At 44.2% G+C, this 12,729-nt stretch overlaps 1 pseudogene; it reads left to right on the forward strand.

Annotated features, from left to right (window-relative positions):
- Positions 1-1,536: 1,536 nt before the first annotated feature.
- On the forward strand, positions 1,537-11,943 carry LOC141182923 (cytochrome c oxidase subunit 5B, mitochondrial-like; annotated as a pseudogene).
- The last annotated feature ends 786 nt before the right edge of the window (positions 11,944-12,729 follow it).

Consider the following 12,729-nt stretch of genomic DNA (forward strand, 5'->3'; position numbering starts at 1 on the left):
GTATCGCATACTGGGCATCTGCCGCTTATGAAGGGCTCTCAGCTCCTCACCATTGCAGCCTATGGCTATGTGCCCACGATGCAGATTTTGTGCGTTTTTTGTGTTTTTTATTTTCCGTGCGGAAATGTAGCAGAAGCGCATTGCACATCTCAGGATTTTTTCTGCATGGATTTTAGGTGTGGAAAAAAAAGCAGCATGTCCATTCTTTATGCGTTTCCGCATGCTGATTTGTCTATACAATGCATTTGAAAAACGCCTGGCAAATCCACAAGTAAAAATGCATCAAAAACGCGTGTAAAATCAGCATGCGTTTTTACTGCCAAGGACATGCAGAAATGCTGCGGAAAATTTCTGCTTCATTTCTGCACCGTGGGCACATAGCCTATCACTGGGCTCTGAGGTTTAGTTGGTGCAGAAAGGGGCAGCAGCAGAAACCCACAATAGCAAACACCAAGAGCAGCGGCAGAGAGTCACCGCTGGACCTGTGGAGGGTGAGTAGAGCACATTTTGCTTGTTTTTTAAATAAACTGCAGCTGGGGAACAGAGGTCTTCCAAATCTGGAATACCCATTTAACCTCTGGAAGCCTCGGGGGTAAACAAATAATTCTCAGAAAATCCTTTTCACCAAAAGTCCTGGCAGCACCCCAGGCAAAAACTATAGTACCCCATTATAATAGTCCGCCCGGCACCACTGGGCTCTGTCCTGCGTCGGATCTCTCAGGCTTTGGTTATAAACAGAAATGACAAAACTATGTCTTTTTTGGAAGCGGAAAATCCAATGAGATTTTCCAGAGGAATTTGCGTTGCTTGTTCTGTTTGTTTTGGGGTTCTTTTCTTGAAGCGTTATTGAAGTATTCTCTCCTTATGGTCTTTTGCAGCCTGTGACAGTGTCGAGTTTGGAGAAGCTTCCATGAGAATCCGCCTCACAGAAGTGACGTTAATTATTATTATTTTTTATTTTGTGCAGTGAGGTTTTTAATGTTTAGTCAGAAAAATTCTCAAAATAATTCACAATATGAACAGCCGTGTGGATATTCCACAGCAATGAATATGAGGAGTAGTCAGAGTATCTGAAGCAGTTTTTTACGTGGATTTTGGAGCGGATCTGACACAATATCCATGTAGAAAACTGTGTGTGAACTTCGCTCAAGGTAGATAATAAAGAGGTTGTCTCCACGTTGATGTTCAGCACCCCGATCCCCATCCTTCCGACTTCTGGTTGCCGGGTGGCCGATGCTGTGCTGCTTGATTGACAGGTCAGACATGTGGCAATGTCGCATCGCTGAACCCAAATGGTGCGCCCTCCGATGCTGACACATGAGGCATCTTTACCGCTGCAGCCCCGGAGAGTGCAGGGTACTAAATCCGGGCAGCCTCAAATCAGTGTGTACAAGCTCTATAGAAAACAGCTTGTAAGCGCTGCACTCCTAGCACAGCAGTGGCCGGTAACCTAGGCAACGAGCAGTAAACAAAACTAAAATTCCTCTCCTTGAGAATGAAAAGGATTTTTTAAAAACAAGTAAATCACAAAGCTGCTGCTTTTTATAAACAATTCTTCCCATTGATGAGGTCACTTTTATTGGGCGGCTGCTACTAGAGAACAAATGGCGTTTCCACCTGTCATTGACTCCCTTTACATGTGGTAATTAAGCGCCAGCAATAACCCCGCGGGTACAGCACATTACGGCCATATACGGAGATGACACGGCCTCTCTGCTCGCTGCCTTGTTACGGTGCACCCCTCCGCTATGCGCTTGGTATGGTCCCGGGTATAAATGCGCACTGCCCCGCCCCCTGGACGCTGTAGTGGCAGCTGTCGGCTGTGAGGTGCAGCAGTCATGGCTTCTTGGAGGTTTCTCAGCTCGTCCGTCGCGCTGTGCCCCGGAGTGCAGGGACCGTGTGCCGCAGCCGACCATGCGTCAGAGCCATGAGCGCTGGAGGTGGGTATGACAGCCATGGTGGACAGTGGCCGCCTCCTGTGTGTGGTGTGAGGACTGCTGTGTATTACTAGGTGTGAGGCTGGAGTGTGCGGTGTCCCCTGTGAAGGGCATAGGACGGGACAGTGTACGTGACTTTGCAGCAGTGTAGTAATGTGCGCCGCCCATCAGCAGGTACTCACTGCTCCAGTGACAGCAGGTGACACCCAGGACTGTGACCGTGTGCACGGGGTCTGCCAAGCCCCTGCACAGGTTACACTTCCACTACTGTACCCTCTGTACAGACTGAATTGTCACACAGCTCGGCTGGCAATTGTCCTCTTTTATCAGCCACTTTCAGGTCACTTTGTTTTTTTTTTGTAGTATTCTTGCTATGATCTGTCCTTTTTGTGTCTTCTGTTTAGGTATCCCCACTGATGAGGAGCAGGCGACGGGCCTGGAGAGGAAAGTCCTGAACGCTTTGAAGAAGGGAGAGGTATATGACATAATTAACTAAGATAATTAAGACTGAAATGTACAACTGGGGGCGTTAGGGTGCTGCTCCCCTCCCCCGTCCGTTAGGGTGCTGCTCCCCTCCCCCGTCCGTTAGAGTGCGTCTAGGACAAGGCTGAGCCATGTTCACACACTTGTATCTTACTCCTTGTGTTTACTGTTTGTTTTTTTTACAATTTTCTTGTATTGTGCCAAGTAGTGGAAAAACCCTCCTTACTATAGCCCTCAGTGTAAAATGGAAACAAACTCCCCTCCTGTGCGGGTGCCATTCTAGCAATGTGAGTGCTGGGTCTCCCTGGTTTCCCATGATATTTGTATACCGTGTGAGTGCTGCAGCCAGTCTGCTGCTAATGGGCCACTGTTCTCACACTTTCCTCTGATGTCCAAAGTTCATCTCCAGGAAGTGTGAGCGAAGCAGCCTGTTAGTGGCTGCTGATTATTCCATATGGGACCGGGAGATCTATTGCTGACACTGTTGGAACGACGCTGGTGTGGAAGGGGAGTTTGTTTTATACCGGGTAATACAGCCTTTAAGAAAGGGGTTGTCAAGTCTTGGACAAACCATTTTAATATCCTTGTGTGTTTAGAGGAACAAACATTGGCTTTGCCCACTTCTCAAAGTTGTCTAAGCTGGCTGGGACACACATGTGTCAAGAAACTATTTGCTTTCAGCAACGAAAAGTTGTGCAAAAAGCGACATTCCAATCGGTTTTACAGTAGAAACCTGGTGACACTTGATGAGTCTGGGACAAAGTGAAACTGGCTGAAGAGGGGTCCCCGTCTTCAGATGCATCTGTAGGTCTTGTGCTTGTGATGTAAAGTTTGGGTCCTGGTGGCATCCCCTATACTTTATTGGTGTAGCTGCTAGTCACACCCTGGTGTATATGGGGCATTATTAGTGACCTGCTAGACAGTCTAGCCACAGGGAACACACATCTGGTCACTTCTGTGTTCTGTAGTCATGCTTCCCAGGTCCTATTTCTTGGCGCTTTTTTATTTAATCCCTTATATAGCGCCTTTAATTCCAAAGCACTTTACCGACATTATCATCACTGTCCCCATTGGGGCTCATAATCTAAATTCTCTATCAGTATGTCTTTGGAGTTTGGGAGTAAATTGGAGGATACCCACGCAAACACAGGGAGAACATACAAACTCCTTGCAGATGTTGTCCTTGGTGGGATTTGAAGCCAGGACCCTATAACAGAGTGGGGAACTAGGAGAAACTGGATACTTTTTCCAGCATATAAGACAGGATGGGATATGTAGTCTAGGAATGATGGCAGTATCCACAAATAGGCATGAGAAGAATTTTTTTTATTATTATTTATTTATTTTACTATGAACTAAAAACTAACAGGCAGGTAGTTGCTAACTGCCTGTCTGTGCCTGGTGTCTGTCTCTGCCAGCACAGAGCGGTCACAGACTGCTCCTGCTGGTGATTCAGCGGCTTCCATGGACGTCTTGTCAACAGAGCAGATTCTTCTCTTCTGCTCTGTTGACAGCCAGCTTCCTGCTGCCTAACTGCGGAGAGCCAGCTGTCAATCAGTATGACTGTAGTTGGATAAAGCAGGCAGGTAGTTGTCTCTGTTTGCAACTACCTGCCTGTTAGTTTTTAGGCCCAAAGTAAAAATAAAATGGCCCTGGACAACCCATTTAATGATACTTTGGCAGCATCGTTTAATAACGTTGTTCTACCTTGCTTCTCACTGTGAAGGACTCCAAACATCTGTCATGTGGCAACAACTCAAGGGGTAATGCCACCAGATTACTTTTTTTACGTTCTTTCTCATGCACCCTCTCCACAGGTCCTCAGTGCATATGGATGTCATAAAGCAGAATGGGGTGCTAACCATGTACCCATCACTTTAGACATCATAGTGGGGAGGAAGGGTTTCTCCTGCTGTTGACATACTTTGGCCTCCATTACATTGATCACTGCTGGCAGGAGTATTACAATAAGTTTGTCCTACGACAGCTTCTTTCCAGACCTTATTATAAGATGGTGTTCTTGCTTCAACACAGGTAAATAGTGCAGGTCTGAGATTAGGCAATGTACTGTATAGCTGTGCATGGGATCTATTGTGCTGATTTCAGAGGATCAACCGTGTAAGTACAGCAGTGCCTATCAGGAGTTTCAGGCCTTGTTCCAGTTATTCCTTTGTTTCCAGGAGAAGTAAAGCAAATGACAGACCTCTTATACAAATGTGGATTAAGGTCAAAGTCCATAATGAGTCCTTTGCAGGAATCTCTCAGTGTATCTGGATTCATGACAAGACATTGCTAAATTATTTTGTTCAGTGTCTTTAAATAAACGTTTCTGTGTTCTTTACATATACAGGTGCATCTCACAAAATTAGAATATTATCAAAAATTTAATTTATTTCAGTTCTTCAATACAAAAACTGAAACTGATATTATATAGTCATTACAAACTTAGTGATCTATTTCAAGTGTTTATTTCTTTTAATGTTGAATATGGCTTACAGCCAATGAAAACACAAAACTCATTATCTCAGTAAAGTAGAATAATTAACAATAAACACCTGCAAAGGCTTCCTAAGCGTTTACAAGGGTCCCTTAGTCTGTTTCAGTAGGCTCCACAATCATGGGGAAGACTGCTAACTTGACAGATGTCCAGAAGGCAGTCACTGACACACTCCACAAGGAGGATAAGCCACGAAAGGTCATTGCTAAAGAAGCTGGCTGTTCAGAGTGCTGAATCCAAGCATATTAATGGAAAGTTGAGTGGAACGAAAAAGTGTGTAGAATAAGGTGCACAAGCAATCGGGATAACCGCAGCCTTGAAAGGATTATTAAGAAAAGGCCGTTCAAAAATTTGGGGGAGGCTCACAAGGAGTGGACTGCTGCTGGAGTCATTGCTTCAAGAGCCACCACACACAGACCTATCCAGGACATGGGCTACAAGTGTCGCATTCCTTGTGTCAAGCCACTCATGACCAATAGACAGCGCCAGAAGCGTCTTACCTGGGCCAAGGAGAAAAAGACCTGGACTGTTGCTCAGTGGTCCAAGGTGGTGTTTTCAGATGAAAGTAAATTTTGCATTTCATTTGGAAATCAAGGTCCCGGAGTCTGAAGGAAGAGTGGAGAGGCCACAATCCAAGCTGCTTGAGGTCTAGTGTGACGTTTCCACAATCAGTGATGGTTTGGGGAGCCATGTCATCTGCTGGTGTAGGTCCACTGTGTTTTTATCAAGACCAAGGTCAGCGCAACAGTCTGCCAGGAGATTTTATTGCACTTCACGCTTCCCTCTGCTAAGATTTTTGGAGATGGAAATTTCATTCTCCTGCAGGACTTGGTACTTTTGGCAGTGTGGACAGGTGCCAATACCTGGTTTACAAACAACAGTATCCCTGTGCTTGATTGGCCAGCAAACTCGCCTGACCTTAACCCCATAGAGAATCTATGGGGTATTGTCAAGAGGAAACATTTTTCATGCTGTTATAAAGTATTCTAATTTACTGAGATAATGACTTTTGTGTTTTCTTTGGCTGTAAGCCATAATCATCAACATTAACAGAAATAAACACTTGAAATAGATCATTCTGTCTGTAATGACTTTATATAATGAGTTTCACTTTTTGTATTGAAGAACTGAAATAAATAAATTTTGATATTCTAATTTAGTGAGATGCACCTGTAAGTGGTATAACATTTACAACTCATTTTGTCTTTTTAAGGATCCTTTTAACGTCCTCAAGCCAAAATCCTATGCATGAACCAAAGAGAATCCACACATTGTGCCGTCGGTCAATAAGCAGAGACTTGTGGGCTGCAGATGTAAGTTTCATTTCAGTGTAAAACTTATAGAAAGGGTGATTAACCCCTGAAAGCTGTACAGATTGGTCATGAGCACATGTCACTTTGGGCTGTGTGCCAGATATGTACACCATGCCAATTAACCCATCAGATACCACCGTCAATCACAACAGCAGCATCTAAGTGGTTAAAAGGGAGAATACTCCCTCTTTAACACTATCTGCTCATCGCGATTGTAATCGTGGGTGCCAATAGTTTGCATTGCACCCCGAGGTCCTCAGATGACCTCGGGGTACAGTTGTCTGTTGGACCCTTTTTATGGCAGTGTCTAACAGACTGAGTCAGTGAAAATCTAACGGGTCTCATGCACTGTATTGTGAGTACTACGTGAGTACTGCAGTGTATGGGACCAGGAATTGGTGAGAAATGTTCATGTTCCACAGTGGTACTAGGTTAAAGTAAAAGGATTACCGTATATTCCGGCGTATAAGACGACTTTTGAAGACTGAAAAATCTTCTGTCTAGTCTGGGGTCGTCTTATACGCCGGTAATGCTTTTGAACTTTCAGAAATTGACATGCGGGGATACTCTGGGGGTGTTAATAAGCTGCCGTGGCTGTATCCCTGTCATGTCGGAGTTAATATAAGGTGGAGGGAGTTAAAATACGGTGGCGGTAGGTCCAGACGGTCAGCGCTTCTGTGCTGAAACGGACACATCGCTGCGTATTCCCAGCTCCGGACACAGCGCAGGGCTTCTGTGCCGACAGCTTTCACTTGTCACAGAAGCGCTGCGCTGTGTCCGGAGCTGGGAAGTTCGCATCGCTTCTGTGACAATATATGAAAAGCCGGCAATTCAGCAGCGGCATAAGCCGGCACCCGACAATTTAGAATAGAAAGAATAGAGCTTCACACATAGATTAGATAGATAGAAACATGTCAGTCACATATATATGAAGTACAGTGACAGTGTTGCTTACTGTACTTGTCATTTAGTGTAAAGGATTTATTAAAACAAATAATAGTGTTTTCATGCACTGTCTCTTTAAAAAAGCCGGCCGGCAATTCAGCAGCAGTACCCGACAACTTATAACAGACAGAATAGAGCTTCACACATAGATTAGATAGATAGAAACATGTCAGTCACATATATATGGAGTACAGTGACAGTGCTGGTTACTGTACTTGTCATCTAGTGTTAAAATAACGGATTTATTAAAAAAAAAATTGGCGTGGGGTTCCCCTTAATTTTAGTCTCTAGCGGAGGTTAAGCAGACAGCTGGGGCAAATGTTTGAAGCCTGGGAAGGGGGTAATACCCACGGAGCTTCCCAGGCTACTAATATCAGCCCCCAGCTGAATACCTAGCCTTTACTAGCTATTAAAATGGGGGACCCCCCCCAAAAAAATGACGTGGGGTCCCCCCTATTTTAATAGCTAGCAAAGGCTAGGCAGACAGCTGGAGGCTGATATTAATAGCCCAGGAAGGGTGCCATGAATATTGGCCCCCTCCCAGGCTAGAAACACCAGCCGTCAGCCGCCCCAGGAATGGCGCATCCATAGGATGCGCCAAATCTGGCACTTAGCCTCGCTCTTCCCACTGCCCTGTAGCGGTGGCAGTGGGGTAATAGGGCTGGGGTTGATGTCAGCTTATAATGCCAGCTGACGTCAAGCCCAGGTTAGTAATGGAGAGGCGTCTATAAGACACCCCCATTACTAACCCCATAGTCAAAGTTAAAAAAAAAACACAAACACCCAGAATAAAGTCCTTTAATTGAAATAAAGACACAATCCTTTATTGTTCTAAATTAAACCATACTTACCATCACGCCCATTCCAGCTGAAGCCAACGATCTCCTGCAATAAAAGAAAAATAATAAAGCAACCTCATCCTTACCTCTCCATGGTTCCCAGGACCGGTCCAGCTCTGCTACATTCACATGACAGGCTGCACCGCAGCAGAACGCTGCCATCCAGCCTGTCATCCCGCAGACACTGAGAAGCGCAGGCATGCTTGCGCTCCTCAGTGTCTGGCTGTGACGGCATCCAGATGAGCCGACAATGAACTCAGCTCACCTCCTGGATGTCCGTCACTGACAGCGTGGGAAACTTCTACTGCGCATGCGGGGAGCAGGAGAATTTTCCCACGCTGTCAGTGACGTGCATGAGGTGAGCCGAGTTCATTGGACATGATCTTGGCTCATCTGGATGCCGTCACAGTCACACTGAGGAGCACAAGCATGCCTGCGCTTCTCAGTGTCTGCCGCATGGCAAGCTGAACGGCAGCGTTCTGCTGCGGTGCAGCCTGTCATGTGAATGTAGCAGAGCTGGACCGGTCCTGGGAACCATGGAGAGGTAAGGATGAGGTTGCTTTATTATTTTACTTTTATTGCAGGAGATCGTTGGCTTCAGCTGGAATGGGCGTGATGGTAAGTATGGTTTAATTTAGAACATTAAAAAATTGTGTCTTTATTTCAATTAAAGGACTTTTTTCTGGGTGTTGTGTTTTTTTTAATTACTTTACTAGAAATTCATGGTGTTCATGTCTAATATTGGCGTGACCCCATGAATTTCGGGCTTAGGGCCAGCTGATAATGCCAAGCTGGCCTTAACCCCTTTATTACCCAGTGAGCCACCGCACCAGGGCCCTGGATGAGTTGGGTACAGCGCCAGAAGATGGCGCTTCTATGAACGCGCCATTTTCCGGGGTGGCTGCGGACTGCAATTTGCAGCGGGTGGGGCCCAGAAAGCTTGGGCCTCCCTGCGCTGCAGATTCCAGTCCCCAGCTGCCTAGTTGTACCTGGCTGGACACAAAAATAGGGCGAAGCCCCACGTATTTTTTTTTTTTAAATTATTTCATGAAATAATTAAAAATAAAAGGGCTTCCCTATATTGTTGTGTCCGGCCAGGTACAAATAGGCAGCTGGTGGTTGGGGGCAGCCCGTTCCTGCCTGCTGTACCTGGCTGGACACAAAAATATGGCAAAGCCCCACGTCAACATTTTTGGGAAAAATTAATTACAAAATTAATTTAGGGACTGCATCTTTATTAACCCCTCAATTGTCATTTAGTGTTAAAATAAAGGATTTTTTAAAAAGAAAATTGGCGTGGGATCCACCATCATTATAGTCTCTAGCGGAGGTTAAGCAGACGGCTGGGGCAGATGTTTGAAGTCTGGGAAGAGGGTAATACCCACGGAGCTTCCCAGGCTACTAATATCAGCCCCCAGCTGAATACCTAGCCTTTACTAGCTATTAGAATGGGGGACCCCCCCAAAAAATGACGTGGGGTCCCCCCTATTTTAATATGTTTATGAGTGACAGTTTTCCTGCTATATACCTGCATGTCATAAGAATTTAAATTAAAAAAGGACCATGTTAAATTCAAATCTGTTTTTTTTAAATTTTTACCGGTGTTTGGTATGCGTTGGAAAAGGGGTAGTCTTATACGGTGAATATATCCTAAACTCTATATTTTAACAGGAAAGTAGGGGGGTCGTCTTATACACCAGGTCGTCTTATACGCCGGAATATACGGTAAATAAAATGCTTGTATTAAATATAGTATAATTACTCTTAACTTTCCCACAAAGAAAAAGCCCCCACCTAGCTCTTGTGGTAAAAAATAAGTTTCAGCTTTTAGAATATGGCGATGCAAAAACAAATTAATGTTTGTAAAATATTGTTTTTAGTGTGCAGAAGTAGCAAAGCATAAAGAGCTAAAACTGGTATCGTTATAATCATACTGAACCAAACAATAAATCATTCTTACTACTAATAGCTTTCACCGCACAGTGAACCACATAAAAATATATAAAATTAATAACTGAATTGCTGTCTTTTGTTTTTTTGTTCATCCTGCATCTGTGTAAAAAGTGATCAAAAGAATGTTCTGTATCCCAAAATGGTACTTAAAAAAGGATCCAACTCCACCTGCAAAAATAAGCTCTCGTACAGCTCTTGGCTAGATAAGTTGTTGCTCTCAGAATGTAGACCAAAATTTTATTTATAAATCTGACATTGCTGTAAATGTATTGAACATTATAATAAAGCAGTCTTATCACTTATACCACACGAAAATTGCGTAAAATTTAAAAACTTTTCTTTTACTGCTGTTTTTGTTCATTCTGATTCCCAATAATCTGAATAAGGCTCGGTTCACATTTATCCTGCGCTCTCCACTGAGCACTTGCGTCTGGGTTTCAGTGTAAATTCCCCAAAAAATGTGATTCAGATAGAACCCCCGACTGAACCACTCGCTATAATGAGGCAGGTGGTCACTTTGGACTCCGTCTGGTCTGTGTTCCGCCAATGTCCCATCAGTTTAGGTGTCTTTTTAGCGCACAAGTGTGGGTGACCACTGTTCTGTGCATGTCTCAAGATGGATACCACTGGAACAGATGCCAAACTGAGTCCAAAGTGTCTCCACCTGCCTCATTATGGAGAGCGGTTGCATTGGGGGGTTTCATCTAAATCACATTTTTGTAGGATTTACACGGAAACTCCAGCGTAAGTGCTTAGTGTAGAACACAATAATATGATCCCAGCCTTCTATTGAAAACAAGTAATGTCCCCCAAAATATTACCAATAAAACCCTAACTTAGACCTGAGTGGAGTTTTGTGCAGGATATCTATCACTGGAAACATAGGGGGTCCCATGTTACTGGTAGAACAAAGACTCTTGAAAAGCGACGGATCCCAACCCCTCAAATAAAATCCAGTGAAATCTGTGTTTCCAAATTCCCCTCCTTCTAAGCCCCCCTATGCCTAAACCACAGTAAGCAGCCACATGTTTGGCATTATTGTAGCTGGGAGAGTGCACTTAACAATTTACGGGGTGTATGTCTCCATAAGCTCCAGCTGGGCACAATATATGGGGCTACTACACTGTATGGGGGCACAATGTATGGGCATTTAAGTGGCAGACTTGCAATTCACAAGGGGAAAAAAGCCTGGCGTGTATGTTGCAAAGCAAACTCCTGTGGGGCCAAAATAGTTACTGCAGCTGTAGATGAATACATTGAAAGGTGCAATTTCTAAAATGGGGTCATTTTGTGGGTTTTTCTATTGACATCTTCGGGGTTCCGCAAATGTCACCTGCAAAATTTGTGCACCAAATAGCGCTCCTTCCTTCTCAGCCCTGATTTGTGGCCTAACAGTAACTTCTGATGACATATGGGGCATTGCTGCATTTGGGAGAAATTGCTCAATAAATTATGGGGTCCAGTTTCACCTAATAACTCTTGTGTAAATGACAAACTTTCAGCTAATAAAAAAAAATGTACAGTTATACCACTAAAATGTTAGTTCCATGTCCCCATATCGCAAAATTCTGCGTTTTAAAAGCCAAGGAGCGCTCCTTCCCATCCGATCCCTCAGTGTGCTCAAATAGCAGTTTACACCCCCATATGGGGTGCTACCACGTTTTGATATAATGGTCATACATCTAGAATAATGTACAAGACCATAAACTCACAGAATCCGCTCAGTTTGTAGTAGTACAATAAATTCAAGCACTGAAACATAAACTTTTATCATTTTCTTTCTTCCAGGTGAAGAAGATAATTCTCAAGTTATCTGGTTCTGGGCCCATGATGGGCAGGTAAATCGCTGCCCACAGTGTGGCTCTCACTACAAGGTTGTCCTTTATGAGTTTCCACACTGAAGAGGACTTGTATTACTATTGACAGCCATATGTTAAAGTTAAAAAATCTTTTATTAAATACTTGATATATTGTAATGTGTTTTATTTTCATTAGCATTGGTCGTGCATACAGAACAATGCTTAACAAAGCTAACGTTCTCCCATCCTTTGAATTGGAGTTGACAAAGGTCTGTAAGACTTTGGCAGTTTGGATGGGCAAGATGCGTTCTGTAGTCTGGATCTCCACTCTGGCTTCCACTAGTGGCTTCTGCAGGATAAATTATAGGAGTGGTTCGAAACTAATAAGGATTTTAATCCTAAATGTCTTTCTATTGTACTAATCTAATCGCTCTTCTAATTGACTTTAAGAAGTCACTGCTGTTCCCTCTTTAGTCTAACTTTTTTTTACCTACTTTGTTCTGATGACCTTTTTTGAGAATCCCCAGAATCTCCTAGTTATCTGGGAGCCTTGGCTTGGTCACTGCCGCAGCCCCTGTCTCCACCCTGAAACACGGAGTCATCATTGACATCAGTTTCAGGGGTAGGGTTATTCCCTGCTGTACGGAGCATGTGACGGTTGTCCATTCTGACTCTGTATGAGCTTCCTTGTCACTGTGTAGTACTTTAAGTGCACACAGTGTGCTCCCTCGCTAGCCCTAATGGGAAGAGACTAGCCGACAAGAGTGCACTTGGTGTGCATTGTAAGGTGAGGGGACATGCAGAGTACAGCAGGGACTGCCCACCCCCTGAAGCGGATGTCACGGACTCTTCATTTCAGGGTGGAGATGAACTGTAGCAGTGACCGCTGCCCTTGATGTCCTGTTTGAGTATCCCATCATGCACTGTGGATTATCAAATGAAATGTAATCAAAGTGGGAGTAG

Source organism: Phyllobates terribilis, unplaced genomic scaffold, assembly GCF_046119375.1.
Source record: "Phyllobates terribilis strain yellow unplaced genomic scaffold, ASM4611937v1 Scaffold_37__1_contigs__length_12642776, whole genome shotgun sequence".
Classification (NCBI taxonomy): Eukaryota; Metazoa; Chordata; class Amphibia; order Anura; family Dendrobatidae; genus Phyllobates; species Phyllobates terribilis.